General features: G+C 38.1%; 2 long non-coding RNA genes across 2 annotated transcripts in view; both read left to right on the top strand.

Annotated features, from left to right (window-relative positions):
- LOC112944945 overlaps positions 1-10,832 on the top strand; it is a 76,899-nt gene extending 66,067 nt beyond the window's left edge. Inside the window, exons 2-6 of the long non-coding RNA XR_003248891.1 lie at positions 4,412-4,455; positions 4,974-5,136; positions 7,864-7,898; positions 9,937-10,064; positions 10,741-10,832. This is a non-coding gene — a long non-coding RNA (uncharacterized LOC112944945). The remainder of the gene's footprint in view (positions 1-4,411; positions 4,456-4,973; positions 5,137-7,863; positions 7,899-9,936; positions 10,065-10,740) is intronic.
- A 5,920-nt stretch (positions 10,833-16,752) lies between these two features.
- On the top strand, positions 16,753-18,380 carry LOC112945054. Its single transcript, XR_003248936.1, has 2 exons — positions 16,753-16,823; positions 18,288-18,380. It is a non-coding gene; the product is annotated as an uncharacterized LOC112945054 (long non-coding RNA).
- The last annotated feature ends 417 nt before the right edge of the window (positions 18,381-18,797 follow it).

Below are 18,797 nucleotides of genomic sequence, written 5' to 3'. Positions count from 1 at the left end.
GACTGTTGAGTCTTACAGATTCAGCATCTGGTGTAACTGTTGAAGGAAGAGCATATCTGAGTTTATGGGCTTGACTTCAGCATGAGCAAATTTGAAATAAAGAAAAGCCAACTAAAATTCTTCCTTTATAGATGTGTTTCCTTTATAGATATGTTGTGAGCAAATCTTGTAATTCCTTAGAGGCCAGGCATGAGTAGATACTCAGACACAAGTTCAGACACAAGACACACTCTTCTTCACTGATCCACTTTCAAACTCTCCATCCAACTGGTCCCTTATTTACAGTCCTCTTATATTAAAAGAGAACATGATGTAGATGAGAGCAGCTGCAGAGCTGTCTGTCATAGCCATAGGAGAATGCCTTTTCCTCCAAGTCCTATATTTACCAAGGGACAAAAGACCTGGAGACTGCACATGACTGTTTCTGGTAACACCGGATCAGTTTTTCCTGTTCTGCTCTTGTTCATCATTTTCTGCTTTCTACCTATTCTTGCAGCACTGTGGTCCTGCGCTCTTCAGCCCAGCATATTATTCTCATTTGATCTTCAGTGAAGGAAATCTGGGTTTCTTTAAGGAATAGTTTGTGTTGACAGAATCTTAGGACAGAATAAATATGCTGGTTGTATCAGCTCCTCTTACAATACGCACACACAGTGGTATAAAGCAAATACAGAAAGTGTACATTTTTTTCATGAAAGCCTATATTAAAAAATATTTTTAGGATCTTCAGTTTCTGTAGATTTTCCACCTAGCATCAACTCCAGAGTTTGATTACAGCATTGTGGTAGACACCATAGAAAAACCCGAGACAGATAAGATGGATCTAATTTCTAACCCTGACATCTCTGCCACCCATTCATTACTCTTCTTTAGAGTTCTTGCTATGCCCTGTGAAAGCAAATGTGCCAGTTACATCTGCAATTTCTATCAGAAGGAGAATAACTGTTCAGAGCTATTAAAAGTGGAGCAAATTGTGTACAGTCCAAAATCTCCTCACTTCGGGTGAATAATCAGTCTGACGACAGAGTGTCATTCTACCTGACTGTCAGTGAGCGTAGGCTTTGTTAAGTAACATTTTTCACCCCAGAAAAACAATCAGCCTCCGATCAATAAGCCCCAGAATGGATTCACAATATCCACTTGGAATAGATTTTTGGCTTTATGTGTTCATGGGGTCTCGGTTACAGGCACATCTCCACTTAGCCAGCTCCTTATGAACTTCTCATGTCATCTCTCTTTTCCTGTTTGTTTTTCTCTTTTATCAACATTCTACTGCAAAGTTAATTAAAAAGAAAAAAAGCAAAAAAAAAAAAAGAAAAGAAAAAAAAAAAGAAAAGAATTATCTGTTCCATTGCTTTTGTATATTATAAGCACGTATTTCATAACTGTGGAGTAAAAGACCTACTTAACTCTTTGGATATCTTAAGAATATTTGGGATCAAAAAATGTTTGCTTTATCATATAAAAACTGAGCATCCCTGTGCATTGCATGGATTATCTCCACGGTGACTCTCACTTGGTAAGTTGTAAATGTACAAGAATGTCTCAAAATGCATTTCAAATTAAAAAAAAAAAAAGAGCGAGGAGAAAAAAAAGAGAGAGAGAAAGAGGGACTCATCTAAAGTTACACCAGCATCTTTAACAGCTGTGCACATATTAAAGGAAGTAATGGGGGAGTGAAGGTACTGCATATTTCAAAGCTGAACTGTTGCAGTAACAATAAGAAAGGGGGGATGTTGTGCAGAGTTAGCCAAGTGTTTGAAGTGCATTACCGTGAGCCAAGCCGATGAAGTGGACAAGATTTCTAGCATGTTGCAGTGGTGCCTCTGCGTACTTAATAACAGATGTTTGGTCTCTCTAGGCAGATAATTGTCCTGCTGTAAGGTTGGCTTGACCTGTGTGAGCAATACTGTGTACAGCACTGAAGCAGTAACAAATGATCATAGCTTTTCTCTTTTTACTGGTAGAATGCTTAGCCACGCTTCCTTTTAAGCACATAATTACTCCAAAGCAACTGGAGCCCATACATCCTCCTTGCCTAATGGCTCTGAAGCCATTTTGCTATAATTTATGGGGACAGGGTTCAAAGTTTTAATAATATTTGGATAATATCATTGCCAAAATGTCTTTGAGCTGTGATAAATAGAATGAAAGAGGGCACATTTCGATTCTGTGCATGACAGTGCGAGTGTTAACAGCACCATACTTTGCTCAACCTTTATGGAAACATTCACGAACCAGTTTGCTCATGAATTATAGAGATGAGCATGAAGAATTATAAACAGCAGTGGAAAACATACAGGGTTCCTTGCTCGTAAGGGACTGTCCTGTTATTGGCTCTTCCTTATGCAGATAAATGAATTGGAGGGAATACAGAAATGGTTTAAATAAACCCTTAGCAGATAATGTATTAGCACATCAACATAAAATACGCATGCACTGTGGCATGCTTTTGGATATTTATGTTTATACTCTCTGCTCAAGTGGCTCACTGATTTTTTGGCTTCCTATCATTCACCTAATAATTTCAGCATCCTAACTGCACCTCTGGGTATGTTTATCTGACAATCCAAGCTGTTCTGTGCTTTATGTTGCTTTCTGAAATAGGCTTACCAATTTGCTCTGCGAGTCGCTTCAGTGTATGATAGGTTAATTATGTTAATCAAAGCAAAATAAGAGTAGATACGATCCTTTTTTTGGAAGGACCAGCGGAGGCTGGAAATTGGGAGCATGGATGGACAGATCGGCCAGATAGTTAGCGTGAGATTACAAAAACACTGAGTCACTAAAGCTAACATACATCTAGACCCTAATCCAAAGCCTGCTGAAGTCTGTAGGAGTCTCTAGTGGTTTGAGATTCAGAGCAGCCTCATACAATTCTAGATCACTTGGCTAGGAATAATTTTTTTCAGGTTTCTTGATACTGTGTGCAACTTATCCTGAGAAAACTGGCTTCAATTCTCATGAACCGATTCCCTCTTGGGAGGCTAAGGGTTTGTTGAGCAGAGAGCACAAGCGTTTTTCATTACATAGGTGATAAAGAAATGCTGCCTCCCTCTGTATGTAGCAGCAGCTCTAAGTGATAAACAAAAAGAAATACAAATGTGAAAAAGAATGATTTAAAATAGCTACCTAGCTAGCAATAGTAGCTAGAAACAAATTATTAAGCACTATTTGTTTAATTCTGTTCAATGATATTCAAGCAGTTCTTCATTAAATCAAAGAGATGTTTGATTACAGAAGCAATCAGCCAGCAGAATCGCAGGCTACTAAGCAGATAGCTGTATGTGACATATATGAGGTTTGATAATTATTTCTGCAAAACTATTAGGATGACTTTAATGACAGGGGTCTGGTTCACATTTGATAGCTCTACTTGAAATTCCTAATGCTGATTCTCAAATATTAATGTTAATATCTTGAAGATTATTTCAATAAGCCTTCAGTGAGTTGCTTTGTAAATCCTGTTATCTTAGTGAGTTACACAACATTCAAAAGGTAATTAAAATTACTACTTCTGATTAAACTGAGGCCTAAAGATGCATTAACTTGAATAGCTGTTGAAAAAAAATCAGCCAAGAAAAGAATTGATATATGTGGATTTCAATTAATCTTCCAATCTGAAAATATAAAAATTTGATTGGTAGTTCCTGCAGTTATCTTAATAATCTATAGACCATTTTAATTCTGTAATAAATTGTTGACTAATTAATAAATGGCTGTATTTCTCTATTAGATTATCGGTGGCAGATGAAACACATATTTTGTTCTTCCTCCTTCTAATACTTTTCCTCCATCAACTGTAGAGAGAGTCTGGAAACCTTCAGCACCAAAAGTTAAAAATACAACATCTTTCTATTTTTCTTAATTGATTTATGGAAAAACTATGATCTCTAAGAATGAATTGAGAGACAGGAGTGATAAAGGCAGAAGTAGTTTTACATTTTGAACAATTCCAATAAGGGGCTGAATATTCAACAACTGATAGGCTAAATAACAAGTTGTTAACTTCATAATGCACAGTCACAGAGTACCTATGTGTCACTTTGAGCAAAGATTGAAAAGACGTTAGAATTAGAGATTTAACAGTCAGTTTTGATTAGATCAAAACAATCAGAGTAGTTGCATTTGCAACAGAATTAAATTTTAAAACTCCAGACGCAGAATGCGGTGCCAGACCTCACAGTTCAGTCTTATTCATGCATAATTTTCAGAGATGATGCTTTTAAAAAATATATATTGCAAGATACTTGAGGACTCCTTTTGCAAAGGGCAATGCACGTTCAATTATTTTGCTTCCTCTACATGACGTATGATAGTCAATATAACCACACCAATATTGTTGTTTGCTTTGCTGTAAAGAATAACTCCGTCTTTCAGTCAAGTAACAGGAAATGCTGCTTCTTTTTAGGTTCTGTGGATTGTTATTATCTGTGGAATAAAAAAGGAACTCAGGTAAGGCCAAATTATCAATGCTATAAAATGAAAATATTTCAATTGAAGTCAGTAGGAATCAGCTCTCAGTCCCTTTTATCCTTACTTACTAATACATTTACCGTCTGTCAGTACTGGCTTTGATCAGAAACGTCAGCTCTGTCTCTTGTCCCCACACCCTACAAACCCCAGCTATCCAAGCAGGGTCTATTACAAATGAATGACATGTCAGTATAGGAGCCAGAAAGCCTCAAGATTTGCAGCATGCCACGAGAAGAGAACAGGTCTAAGTCCAAATAACTGTCATTTTTACTTGCAGTTGGACAGTCAGACTTTCAGTTTATCAGCAACCCTTTTATGCCTGGATCATTTGTATCACCAGTCTTTGAAGAACTGCTGATCTCTGTTCTCAAATCGCATCTTGCTAAACGTCCTAGAGATGTAGTTTGTTATCATCATATCAAGAGAAATTAAAGCAGATATAGATATGATATCAACCCTTTGGTCTTTCAATCTGTATTGTTTTTTCTGTCAAGCAGACGTGCTCCACAGGCAGTGGAAGGATCTTAGTACCTACATCAAAGAAGAAGTTTGAGAGAAGTCACCAGAGTGCACAGGACGTATTGATGTAGCTTGGTGGTCCATAAGCTCACGTGAAGAGTGTAAGCACCAACCTTCCCAGGAGCTCAGGTAATTGCTAAGGTAGGCAAAGCATGTCTTCCCATGTTGTCCATCCGTATTGTCTATTCCCAGATCCCACCGCATTTGGGATAAGTTAATGCACAATGAGATATGACTGGCAAATCTCCAAGAGCTTTGGTGCTTCTGGTCTTACTTCTGGATAGCTATGTGAACTTTATTCAGAAGTGTGTTCAGGAACGTGCTGAAGATTTTCCCAAAAGCTGAGCACAAAAATATTGAAGGTTTTTTGGTTTCTTTTAACTTTTTCCCCATTAGTCTCCTATATTGCTCCCACTGTGCTACACAACTTCAACCCCTAAAAACTGGAACCATGAGTTGATGGCAGAATTGCAGCATCTCCATTGTGTAGTTCTTGCAGATGTTTGAACTTTGGGAAGGCTACGGTGTGTTTTTGTATAGCTTCAGTTCACTTTGACCGGCAGCTCTTGTGCTTGCTTCTGGTGATGCCCCTTTCCAGGGACACTTCCAATTCCTGCCTGAGCGGGGCATCTTTGAATTACTCCTCATGCAGTGCAACTGCAAGTCTAGCTCTAGCTCCACAGCCCCGCTAGTCCCTCACCCTGGGTTTTAATCTGGCTCTGCCACTAGACCTCGATGCTCAGCGTAGGTTAAGACAGGAGGGTAGGGGGTTGGTGGCACAGCCTGAGGAGCTGCGGCTGTGCAGCCTGTGCCCGCTGGTTGTGCACAGCTCACCCCGGTCCCAGCTGAGTCCTGATCCTCCTCTCCATGGCAGCGCTCCTTGGAGCCCTCCTTGAAGTAGCCCAGCTCCCACAGCCACCCACTGCTGGAAAGCTCCAGTGTCACTTCTAAGCAATACGTACTCTGCAGCGAGGAAGGAAAATGAATTAAACAGAACTACACCAGCGACGCTTAAGTATTGTTTTGGTTTGGGTTTTGTATTCTGCTTTTATTGCCACCAATGCTCTTTTTTCCAAGTTATTGAAATGCCTGTCTGCCTATTTGTCAGACATTTCAGTTGTGCCTTTTTTTATTATTTTTATATTGATTGTAATGCCAGCATAATATCTCATCAAACTGCACTTTTCTTGGATCAGAAATTGTTTGAAATCACACTTTAAAAGATTTGCAATGTGATTCTAGAAAAGCAAAATTATCCTATATTTTTTTTCTGCATATAATTCGTTGTTTCAATGCAATTCATTTGGGTGTTGGCCCAAAGCCATGTCATGTCAATGAAATGAAGTGAGGTGCTTTAAATGACTTTGATTCGGGCCCTGGGAAGGGGATGTGCAGTGTTAGCGCTGATAATGACCTCTTAAAATCCCTGACTGCAAATATGTACGACTGTGGTGGGATGAAGCTGTTGAGCTCTGTAGCTTTTGTGTAGATTTCCCAAATCAGCAAAGATTTAACCATAACTTTAACTGTACTTTAACTGAACCTCAATTTATTCAATGTGTCAGTGAGCATAGTCCACCAATTTTAAAATAGTTTGGATAAATGTCACTGTTTTCCTTTCCACTCCCTGGGAGAGAGTGTATAAGCAGCTTGCTTAGGCCCAAAGCCCACTACCCAAAGAGCAGAATATGTATTTCCCTTACACTGGAAGACTTTGAATCAAGCCCTTGGTTTTCTTTCAAAACCTGACGAGCAGGTACTCATTTTCATATATACATAATATAATCCTAATAGAAAAACATAAATTATTTCACCTCTGAAGACAAATAACTGCTTGCAAAAGGACAGAGTTACTTGATAGTCACTAATTAAAATAAGGCTCTGTGTACCTGCTATGTTTCAGTGTTTGGAAAACAAACAGATAGGGTTAGATCCAAACAAAGGATTCCTTTTGATAGTAAACATATTTAACAGGGTGCCTGTGTAAATGTGAATTGTTTAGGGAATGGATTACCATTTTGCATACATTTTAGACCACTGAGAGAAGCCATTAAGGGATTAACACCTCCGATTTATGAAAATGCAAGGATGATAAAGAAACAATAGGGGTGACAGCATTGTGTAAACGACATTGATTCATTTCAGAACAGGGCTGTTAACTGCTGGAAATGAAGAAATAAATGGAACAATGGATAGATGCTTTTACCAGCTTGTCATTAATTAGCAGTGAGCACAATTCTTTTATTGTCCTTTTTGAAAAATACAAAATTGGTAGGAAAATACAAGCGCTGAGCAAATAGATTACTCTGTGTCACTAGGCTGACATCTGCTTTTTCTTTCTTCTGTAATATATTTTGTTTTTCAAATGATATCGAACTTTTAGCCTGGCAGAAGCGCACATTTTGCTTCCTTTGAAATTCCTATAAGGACATGTTTTCATCTATAAAATCTTCCTGTTTTCTAAAAGAATAGCAAACCCCATGATTTGAACAAGGGTTAATAAATGTTAGTGAATCCCTGTACTGCAGCTTGGAAGCACAAACAACAGCTCAATGCGCTGTTCTGCTGACCTATTGCATCCGATCAACTGTGGTTTTATTTCTAGCAATGCCAGCAGGTGGGAACTGACAACATGTTTCTTTGGAGTCGTAAAGAAAGATCGTCCCTGATGGAGAATTAGCTGGGAGTGTGGGAGGTGGGTTGGCACCCGTCTAGGCAGGGACAAGGCTTGATTATGGCTATCGCTCACCAGCTGCTATCAGAGTGTAAAGTTTGCTTTCTGCAGGCCTGACATCCAACACATTTCTTATTCTAATTAGTATTTGGTACTGTAAGATGCTGATTTTTTTTTTTTTTACTTTGTGTCAGATACACAGGACTGAAGTACAGCACTGAACTCAGAGGTAAGTTTGGATGCTAGTAGTTAGTTTTTACCTTTTGCAGTGAATTTAAAGCATTCGTTGTGGTTTTTCTTTAGTGTTGGGTGGTTTTTTTTTTTTTTTTTTTTACTGCAAGGTGGCTGGAGAAGTTCATGTGTACACACACGCCTGCAGTGGTGTTGCCCAAGAAAAGATGCAAAGCAAAGGTGACAAATCAAACATTTGCTGGCTAAAATAGCCCGAGCAGGTTTTTGTTTTCATCAGCGTGCTCAGGCAATATTCACTTCATGAATATTTCCCGTTGCTGACAGCAAGGCAGTGTGTTTCCCAGCTGCAGGCGCAAGGGAACGGAGGAATTTACACTGTGCTGAAGAAGCAGCTGCCCTGCCCACCAGATTCTGATAAATTAATTAAGTACAGTAATGTACATTTGCCAGCTGTATAATGATTGTAAGAGATGAGGAGTCAGAGCTTCCATCCGGGGCACCTGTCAGGCACAGCGAGGGAGGAGTGGGAGGAATAAGGGAACTAGTGTTAGGGTTCAGGTGTATCTTGAAAAATTAGACCTGAGGTATAAATTCAGCCAATGCTTTTAGAAGCCTGCTCATATCTCCTTACTTCAAAGCTCCATGAAATTATGCTGTATGCATAGCATTTTTGGTTTTATTTTGGGGATGGGAGCACAGGCTTTATTTTATAAACTGCCTTAGTATATTGAGCAGTGCTGGGAGCATTTTTATCCATGTCGAAGCATCATTTTCCCACCTTAAACACACAAATTTAATCACAAATTCTGGTTGTTTGAAAGAGAGGCTTCTTCAGCTATCAGTAAGTAAGGGAGCAGAATCTTGTTCTTGCACTGAAGAAGAAAAAATGGATTGCTATTCACAAGGCTCAAGCCAGATGGATATCACTTATTAGGTGATATACGGACAAGTCGGAAAAAAAGGGAAAAAAATGTCAATTTTGGTTTTGCTTCTTATTCTCTTCTCTTATTTGTACTTTTCAGATTAGCCTAACCACTATCCACTAATGTTATTCTCCCAGAGACAATATGCGTACTTATTTTGCAAAGTTGTCAGCTTTGGTAGCATAATTCCAGGTATTTGGGGGATGTTTGCTGTATTTCAAGGGCATTTGCACTGTTCCAAGTCAAATGGTAACAGCCAGTCCTCGTGCAGACAGTCTGGCCGCACCGTACCTTGTGTCCGAGCTCTTGAGGGCACTGCGTGTCTAACGTGGCTGCTCACGGTCTGTAGCGTGTAAGTTCTTGCTAAATACATGGGTTTGGGAATGAATTTCTGTACCCCAAAGAGTCTCTTCAAAGACAATCTTGCAGAGTTACAAGTATTTTACTCCTTAGGGAAAAGAAACCTTTTTTTCCCCCTGCATCGGAGCTAAGTGAGACGCTTTTTTTTGGGTAGATATATTTTGTATATCTTCACCTATATATATATGTCTACCCTGTTTTCTCTGCTTGCCAGGAAAAGCTTCCCTTTTGTGCATGCATTTAATTGCATCTGCTCATAGCTAATCTACGTATCCAGTGAGGCAAGGACATAAGGCTGTAAAGCTTTAAAAAGGTAGTTAGGTTTCCTTCTACCTATAGCAGAGATTTCTCATCACATGAGAAAGTCACTGAGGCTCTGTGAGGTTTCCTAGAGTTATCTGTACAGAAGGAAGCAATTGTAAAGGTCCTATTGTGGCAAAGCGCTGAAGCACATGATTTACTCGGACGCTGCAAGGAGTCCCATTGATTTCAGAAACTAGTGACATGCAGAAGGTTAAACATGTGCTTTGCTGGGCTGGGGCCAAAACTGGTATCATTCTTCTGAATAGCTTACAAAAACTGTTTTTTAAAAAAGAAGCTCCAATGATATATTTTAAGTCAACATGTATAAAAGAACTCTTCTTCAGCTCTGCTTCAAAAATAAGCTAGTTATTTTTGCAAACACAGTAGGATTTTTTGGCTTTGGCACTGCTCTGTGCACAGCAGGTCCCCTGTGCATCATCCCTCATGAGGCCAGACAAATACTGTGACTGTATTAACTTTCCTTTGCAGGTTGCCTGGTCAGTGGAATTTACCCTTCAAGGAAGAGCTGCAGAGCAAGTAGAAACACTCACAGCTGTATTGTCAAATACAGGGTGGAGATTTTAAAGACTTTACAACTGACCTTGAATTCTGAGCAGGTGAAACTCAGCATCATCCGTAAGACTCATGTTAAGCTCAAGTTTTAGGAATACATTGGTTGGGAACTCTTTTTTTCATGGCTTCAGAGGCAAACTGCTTTGTGACAACAGAATAATGTCATACGCTTAATATGTGAAACTCTGAAGATTTCTTTAGAGAAAAAAAGCAAATAAGATAAATTATAAGATTTATGCTTTGATTGGGAAGAAATATGAACTTGAAAAATTGTAAAACCTAATCCATAGAAGGAAAAATCAAATGAGCTAGTAGACTGTCTTTGCATATTCCTTTAATTCCTAATCCCTTTAATAGTCTTTTACAATCATTTATAAGGAATGAGAACTAATTTTTTTTCTAATTATTTAATCATCTTTCATTTCTTTCGTATTGACCTTGATGAGACTTCAGGCATGTCCGCTACCATTCTGACTGATTCTCTTGTAGCTTTTATGAGAATCTAAAACAAAAAACATAAAGTGCTGACACCTCTTTTCTGTACTTCACTACTAAGCATTCATCAATTATGCATTAGCAAAACTTGAGCAGTATAAGATTCTTGTTTTACCAGAAACTTTCTTATTGAAGCTCATACTTTTACTGGTTGAAGGTTGAACTCACCTGGGACACCAAAGATAGGTGTATTTTTTTGTTTTGTTTTGTTTTCCCTTTTCTCAGATGACACTCCTAAGTGCTCAAGCCCCTTGGCTGTAACCATTGGTGGTTGTGGCTTTTGCCAGAAAAGCAGAGAGGGCGCAGACCATGAAATGGAGCTTGGACCAGTTCTCCCTTCTCCATTACGGTCACACCGAAGGCAAGGTGTCCCATCACCACACTCTAGTGTTGTGAGGCAAGTTGCATCCACATAATTCATTTTTTTTGTTGTTCACTTGCACATAGATTTAAGCTGTCTGCTTCTCAATATTGGCTCTTATAGTAGAGAGGAATTTTTGTAAGACCTTTCTGATGAAATGACCGTATTTCAAAGAAGTTCAGAGTTAGCAGTAATATTCTATTTCTGTAGGAAAAACCTCCCAGAGAGGAAAAATCCCAATAAACATTGGGATAAATGTTATTGCCACTTTACGAGCTCCAAGATGATGCTCTGAGTAAATCATAACATGAATAAATATAGATGTTTAAGACTTGTTTGAGAAATCTTTTCCACTCTTTGGAAGTTCTTTTGTGTAATGAGAAAGCAATGTAATATCCAGCTAATAAAAGGATGGGGAGAAAACAGTAAGGTGAATGGAAAAATCTGCTGAATCTTTCATGAAGATAGATGGAAAATATCCATGTTTGTTCATGTCTGCCGTTCTCCCATCTACAGACTGCAGGATTGGCGTTCTGAAAGAATTTTGCCCACATTTGCATTCATAGACTTAGTTTTACTCATATCCTTATAAATAAGTTATCTTTAACGGCAACCAAAAAGGATGTTGTACAGTTTAGTACCATTTTATGGTTGACATTGATTTAAAAGACTCCGTAAGGGGCACAGTAGTGCAGGATCAATTAAAAGTAAGTGCAGTCATGAAAATTGCATTTGCCCGTCCCTTGCTCACACCGTTTTCCGTGCGGCTCTTGCTACCTGAGCTACAGCAGCTGTAGATGTAGTTTGTTTGATACTAATTAATGGTCTTATGATGGGAGAGCAAAAGTCCCTGACCAAATCAAATCCTCCCAGCTTAGCCTCCCTCAAGAAGTTGAACCAGTTTTAAGAGATTTTTTCACTTGATTTGTTCAGCCATTCCAATTCAGACATTTTGCTACTCTCGTAGATGACCTGAAATACAAAAAGGGAGATAGGTACAATTATTTTAGATATTGTGGCCCAGTTTTGGTAGCAGTCAAGCTACCCTGTCTCAGAGATGTCAAATGTGTTTATACATTCTTCTGACTTTATTTTTTCTTTTCTAATCTGACAAAGGTAAGGGAAGTGCTCTGCAGAACGTGAAGTTTGGACACCAACCTGCATCATTCCTATGTAGATGCTTCTTTGTCCAAGCTTTTCATTGAGTATTTTTTAATTATACGAAAATAAAATATTTCCTTAATTAGTCTTTCAGATCATACAGTATTTTACTAATTGCTTAATAAAATCTTTCTAGCAGCACTTCAATGGTAAATGAAAGGAATATCTGGATATCTCTTTCATCAGAACTGTTTTAGACATTTCTTGAGACTATGAGAGCATTATCTATGAAATGCTGGTTTGGTGGTAAGCTGTTTGTTCATACTGAAAGACCAGAATGTTTATAGCAGAGTTTATTGCATGAGTTTCTAGACAGTGCGTGTTTACTAAGTACCTGGGAAAAATATACGAAGAAAGTAGATGGAACAGTAGGTGAATTTGTCAGTTTGATCTGATACGGAGTCCCAGTGATTTCAGTGATGCATGATATGGATAGACTCAAAACCAGAGGTTCAACACAGATTATTGTCTTTACCTATAAACAGCTGTTTATTGCATTACAGAAAACAAACCACTGTATAGCTACAGGACAAACACATGTTTAATTCTGTTCCCCAGACTAGAGGGTACTGTAAGTTATATGATAATTAGAGAATGAGTGTACTTACGTTAATTGCCAGATAACAATATTAAATTGCTGCAGTGTGGTACAATATGTGCCAAGAAAATCCTGTCTATTTGTGTTTCCTGCTGCTAACCCAAATGTATGTGCACTGAAACATAACAAAAACATGCCCATTTGAAATATTTACTTTCTCATTTTGAAAGTCTCTATTTCACCTGCTGAAATGTCATTCTTGAAAGATCCCGTGGAACCATAACAGAATCAAGCACGACCTGATGTAAAACTCAGGTATCAGTACTGAAAAGATACACCGTGAAAGAATATCTTCTCTTTGTACTGTCATTGTATTATCTTTACATTGTTGATATCTGTGGATTATTTGTTCAGGTCTTTTTTATTTTCTTGCTATTCTTCTGCTTGTCAAAAAATTATGTCTGCCTCAGTATATCCATTTAAAATAGCTTTTGTGATCAAAAATAGTACGAGTTTGGACATCTAATGGCAAGACTGAGGAGCCTTTATTCACCTATGAAGCAGTTGCAGTAACATAATTGAGATTATTCATGCAATTAATTGATAGTGAATAGTAAGTTTATAGCGTAGTCCAGTGAGTTGTTTAATTTAAATGGTATTCTACACAGCTTAAGGTAATATGTGGTGTGAATGAGAATCCAAAAGCTTGATCCTCAGGGTAGCTGTCCAAGGACATAATACAACATGTCAATATAAGTTGAAGAGCAGGATGGATGCAGAATATGTCCAAATGCACATTTCTGTTCATCAGGTTCTAATGTTGGGGCTGCAGAAGTCATCATGCCCACTGACCAAATTGTTGTTGTTGTCTTTTTGCAATGCAGAACCCCCTTGCCCTGACACACGACAGCCAGGAAGAGGCTAGTTTGATTGCTTCCCATCAATGTCTGTCTCCCTAACTTCCTTTGGTGCTCCTGAAGCTCCATAATGCACAAAACCACCCTCGTTATCTTTACTCTTTTGTGCAAGGCCTGGGACAAACAGACTTGGTTTTAATTAACAATTTGAGGTCCATTAAGTTGAGAGGAGGGGCAAAATCTCTCAAATAATTTCAGATAATGTTCTCTCTTCAAAATCCAGAGGAAAGCAAAATGAAAAAAAGAAAATCCTAATAGTTCAAGTCAGTCTGGTGTAGGGAAGAAGTGTCAGTGACCTCACATCTTAGGTCGATTTATTATGAGCAGGAGACCCTAACTAGACACCTGATGCACCCCGGTAGGGGAAGAGTATCAGCATATCGGGTTGACATCCTCTGTCAGCTCCACTCATGGTCAGTCTTCAATGCTCTGAGGACAGCAAAACAAAAAACATCAGCCAATATGCATCAAAAAGTTACCCAGGTTAGCACCTGAGAATGGGATTAATGTCACAAAGAAATAGTCGGCAGTCCTTTTATTCCACACCTCCCATTATCTACAACAACTATCTGAATAGTTGAGAATTCATACTACAGATTTATTTATTTGTTTATTTTAATTTCAAGGGTTGTTCTGTTGCAGGTATAGCGTTGCAGAAGTATCAGTATTTTTATTGTGGTAGTGGTATTAAAAGTACTAAAAGTAATTAGAAGTAATAACTATTTTTGTCTGTCTCTGTAGTGAATTTCTTCATCTGTAGAGCAAATGGGCGGACAGAAGAGCAAGGTGTGGGGGCTGGAGGAGCTTCCATCTCATGTGTACACCAGCACTCTACAAGTGACCCTGCTCATGTTCATCGCACAATTCTTCCAAGATAAATCACTTTTTCAAAGGTAAGTCATTAAAAAAAAAAAAAATTAGACCTAGTTCTAGTGCAAGTTTATCTGGGTAAGGTGCACCTTTTCCTTGAGTCTAGCTTTTTACTTTTTAATCTTATTTTGTCTGTTTGTTTTCATCTTGTCATAATTAATTAAAAACTCTAGTTAATGCAAGAAGAGCAGCGGGTCCAACTGTTTCTCACAGATGTCAGTTGAAATGAGCTATCAAATTAACGCCATATGACAGTGACAGTTTTGTAAATCATCTTTTGACCTGATTTGCCTCTGAATGATTTGCTGCCAAAAATGTTCATTCTAGTGCAGGCACATACCAACCATTTTTATTCCACCCAAAAGTAATTTGTCCTGGAGTCTTTATGTAAATATATATATAAAAATATATATATATTCATAATTAACTTGGAAATTTTGCCTGATAGAAGACTCTAGTTTTGATTTACTAACCAGATTGTTCCAGAAACAGATTTTTACTCTTTTTACTAGGATTCTTCTACTGCTATCATTGACAGTACTAATGATATCTATTGATTATTTTCTGTATTATCAGCAATAAAGAGTATTTGTAATTGCTTTCAACAGGTGGAATCTGGAAGTTGGTGCTCAACTGGTATACTTTTAAATAAGTGCATTAATTTGGGGCCTAAAGTTCTCATTTAACATCAGAAAGGCTGTCAAAATACTTTTTTTCGGGGAAATTTCCTTACTTTCACAGAGAAGTAATTTTTAACAGTAATAAATTAACTGTATAATTAAAAATAGCATATGATCATTAATGTAAAACTCATTGTCTCTCTTTCCGTTACTAGACTTCTCGATTGACTTCTCATATTTTTTTTAAAGCTGTTTATTGAAAAGTACTAAATTATACTAGAAGCCTAATTTTCATATACTGTATGATTTAATAGTATCTTACCAAAGAAGGGAAAAAAATGTGTTTATACTTTTTTTTTTTTTTTTTGAGTCTTTCTCATACAAAAAGAAAGCCTTGAATGTCTTGGCAGATATTTTAGATTCTTTGCTTTAAAGTTGTTATTTTTCTGCTTGTTTTTAACTTAGAACTATCATGAATGAGAAACAGTTGTTTCTCTGTTTTTTTTCCTGGAGGATCCTTTTGTCTCAAGAGGACTAGAAAGGAATCTTTCACAAAGATTTTCTTTCAGTTGTGGTATTGCTGATGTCAAGCATGCAAAAATCGTGAGTCAGCACTCCAAAAGTCACGAGACCATGTTAAAAACATTATCTTTTAAAATATATATGTGACATTCTTTTTTGAGATACATACATGGTACATTTTCCTGTTTTTTTTTCCCACAACTGGAAATCTTATTTTTCAAAACAAAAGAAGAAAAAAGAAATGAAACAGATGAGACTTCTCAAATATTTGTTTGACTCCCAGAACTGTGTTGGAAGAAAAATTGAAGCACTGCAAACATTGTAACATAATTGCAGGTGTTGGCAACATGGCAATTATTTGTGAGAACTTTGATCTAAAATTGAGGTCAATAAAAACAAATGAAAAAAAAAAAATGCAAGGAGCAAAGAAACCTTCCTGCACATTTCAGAACGCTGGGCTGCTGTAAGACCATTTGTTCTGCAGTCCTCTGAGAAATTCTCAAGCACAAAATCAGGAGATTAGACCTCATGTTTTTGAGTTTAAATAGACAGACACATAACACATCTGATTACCAGATACAAGATATATTCAGATAATGATAAATAACACTTTGATTTGGGCAAAAAGGAATAGACTAACTAGTGCACATGCTGCTGTTACGAAGATATAAGACCTTTACCACAGTTTAAAAGACAAAGACTATTTGAATCTAACAACATAGTTTCTGGACAGAAAAAAGCTACAATTATTTTTAAAAACGTCACCTTATTCACATTCGGTGATCACAGAAATGGAAACATTTTGAGGAGTAATTGTAAACATCTGTTAAAGAAAAACTGAAAACATGACCAAGAGAGAAATGAACTGCTAACATGAAGTATTGTGTGAACAGATATACCGGAAAACACCACTTTTGTGGATTGTCTTTATTCTGAATGTGAGAAAAATGACGCGTAAGAAAAGGATAAGAATTCACTTAAAAACACTTCACCCTAAGTCAGTTTGCCTACTCAAATGTCAAGGAATGTGGCTACACTTGCATTTCTTCAGCAGCTTCAGCCCCTGCTGCTTCATCGTGCCTCATTCCAGCAGAAGTGTTTGCACAGACACAGTGACCTGGACCCAAACTAATCTAATGGGAAAATATTTTTTTTTTCTTTTTTCTGTTGGATTCTTGTTTCAGATGGATCAGTTAAGGAAGAGTCAACAGCAGTGTCGATGATGGTGACAGCTCATGCAGGAATGATACTAAATTTCTAACCATGGCCTCAAAGTACCAGTTTCAAATTTGAGTGCTGTAGTAACTACATAAATTAAGGTAAATCACATCACTCTTTTTCTTTTAATGCGTTCTCTCAATGTGAAGACAAGAAACAAATAGGAATTATATAGATCTGAACCTATGCTTAGCGTTAAAGTTGTTGAGCCTGCTTTGTAATGTGATTTCAGCACAGAAACAGAATGCCCAAGTTAACGCAGAAGGGAAGGGAAAGGTGGGGTTAGCTGCCTTTGTGCACGTAGCTGTGCCAATTAGTGATGATTCTAGGATCCCATCACTGATAGCAGAAATATAGCACTACATGTCCTCTGCTATGAGTGACCACATGCACATTTTCTAGCATACTTCAAGCAAACTGTGTTCACTCAAACCATCTTCTGCTACTGCTCTACATGGATAGTGAGGACAGGTGTCTGTTACTGCCTTCCCATTCTGCAACCTGCTCTACCCAGAGATTCTGCTCACTCTCCTTTGTGCCATCAAACAGCCAGTTTTTTGGGGTGTTTTTTTTTTTTTTTTTTTTTGATTTTTTTTTTAACTGGATTTCCTCGCTGCCTGAACTTGCTGTGTTGCTATAGGAATGTCTGTGCTTTTACACCAGAGATGATGACACTGGGAAAGCAAATACCTCCTGGCAAGCTAGGTGGGATTTTTCTTCCAGTGGCAATGCCAGTTGGAATACGAGCCAAACCAGCAATTAAACAAATAGTCCCACAGTCTCCAGGGTGAGCCAGGACTGAGAGGGTGGAAAAGGAGTTCCAGGAAATATGAGCTACAGGAGAAGGCTTCTAAACACCTAGTTAGTCCTCCACAAAAGCCAGAGTGGTTAGAACAGCAAAGTGCACTGATGTGTCTGATTTACTAGAGTTAGTCCCAGGCTATGTGCTAGTTACATTGCTAAGCGAGAGTAGTTTGAAACCCTAAAGAAAGATGAGGGGAGTATTTTATGCTGTGTTTATTACATAAAGAGATAGCACCTTGTTGAGAACCCTTTAAATCTTGGAATATGTGTTTAGAGAAGTATATTTATTCTGACATCCATGTCAGAAAATCAGATATATGGAGACCTTAGGACTCCAGGGTGATTGGTCCATTTCTGTTTCAGTTGAGTTTTTACTCTGGAAATATGCCCCAAAGCTCAGAGTAGAGCATTTCTCTGCACTCTGTTTTGACGCTGCAATATATTTGTTTGGAGCTAATACCCAAATTGTTCTGTAACATAAAGGTAGAGCAACTGTTTTACAGTCATCTATAACCCTTGACAGTGTCACTGAAACTGCAATGTTTCGAAGAAAAAAAAGGGGACAGTTACGAAGATACCAGAGGAGTAAAGAACATAGAATCATGAGCTAGTGCTAAAAAAAAAAAAAAAAAAAAAAAAAAAAAAAAAAAAAAAAAAAAAAGACTGGGGAACATTGAGAAATGCAATGGCCAGATGAAAGGAATCCAAAAATAAGTAAATACATAAAGCATTGCCCATTCTCCACCTCCCTTCCTACACAGGTGTGGGCACTTGAGCTCCTGCTGGCACCTTCTCCAGCTGTGCTGTACCCTGCTCCCCTTCAGACGTGTCCAGCACTGAGGGAAGCAGGTCCTCTGGGAATAAACAAGAGGAGCTGCTTCTTTTCCTGAGAAGTTCTCGTGGTCTTTGCTGGAAGCACAAGATGGTAAGGAGGAAGAAGGAATGAAATTCCTGTGAGAAAGCATAGAGCAGCGAGGCAATAGACATGTCAGGACAGGGTCTAACTGTTAACAGGAAAGCAGGTGAAGGAGAGAACTTGGGCAGGATCTTTCTGACCCAGGGCTAGTAAATCTTGTTGAACTAGAACTATCACCTTGGGTACTTGCAGGTAGCAATAAAATTAATGGGGTTTGTACCCAATGTTCCACTTACCATTCCAGCAGGTTCCTGGTGTGCTCACTTCATTAAAGCCGTGGCACAAGCTGTGCTTTGGTAAGACATCAAGCCTGGCTTTAGATCCTAACACTATATCAAAGTGGTAAAACCAAATG

The sequence above is a fragment of the Nothoprocta perdicaria genome, unplaced genomic scaffold (assembly GCF_003342845.1).
Source record: "Nothoprocta perdicaria isolate Ctin4 unplaced genomic scaffold, notPer1 scaffold_18, whole genome shotgun sequence".
NCBI classification, from domain to species: domain Eukaryota; kingdom Metazoa; phylum Chordata; class Aves; order Tinamiformes; family Tinamidae; genus Nothoprocta; species Nothoprocta perdicaria.
Note: the sequence above shows the minus strand (reverse complement) of the source record. Positions and strands in the feature narration are given on the sequence as shown.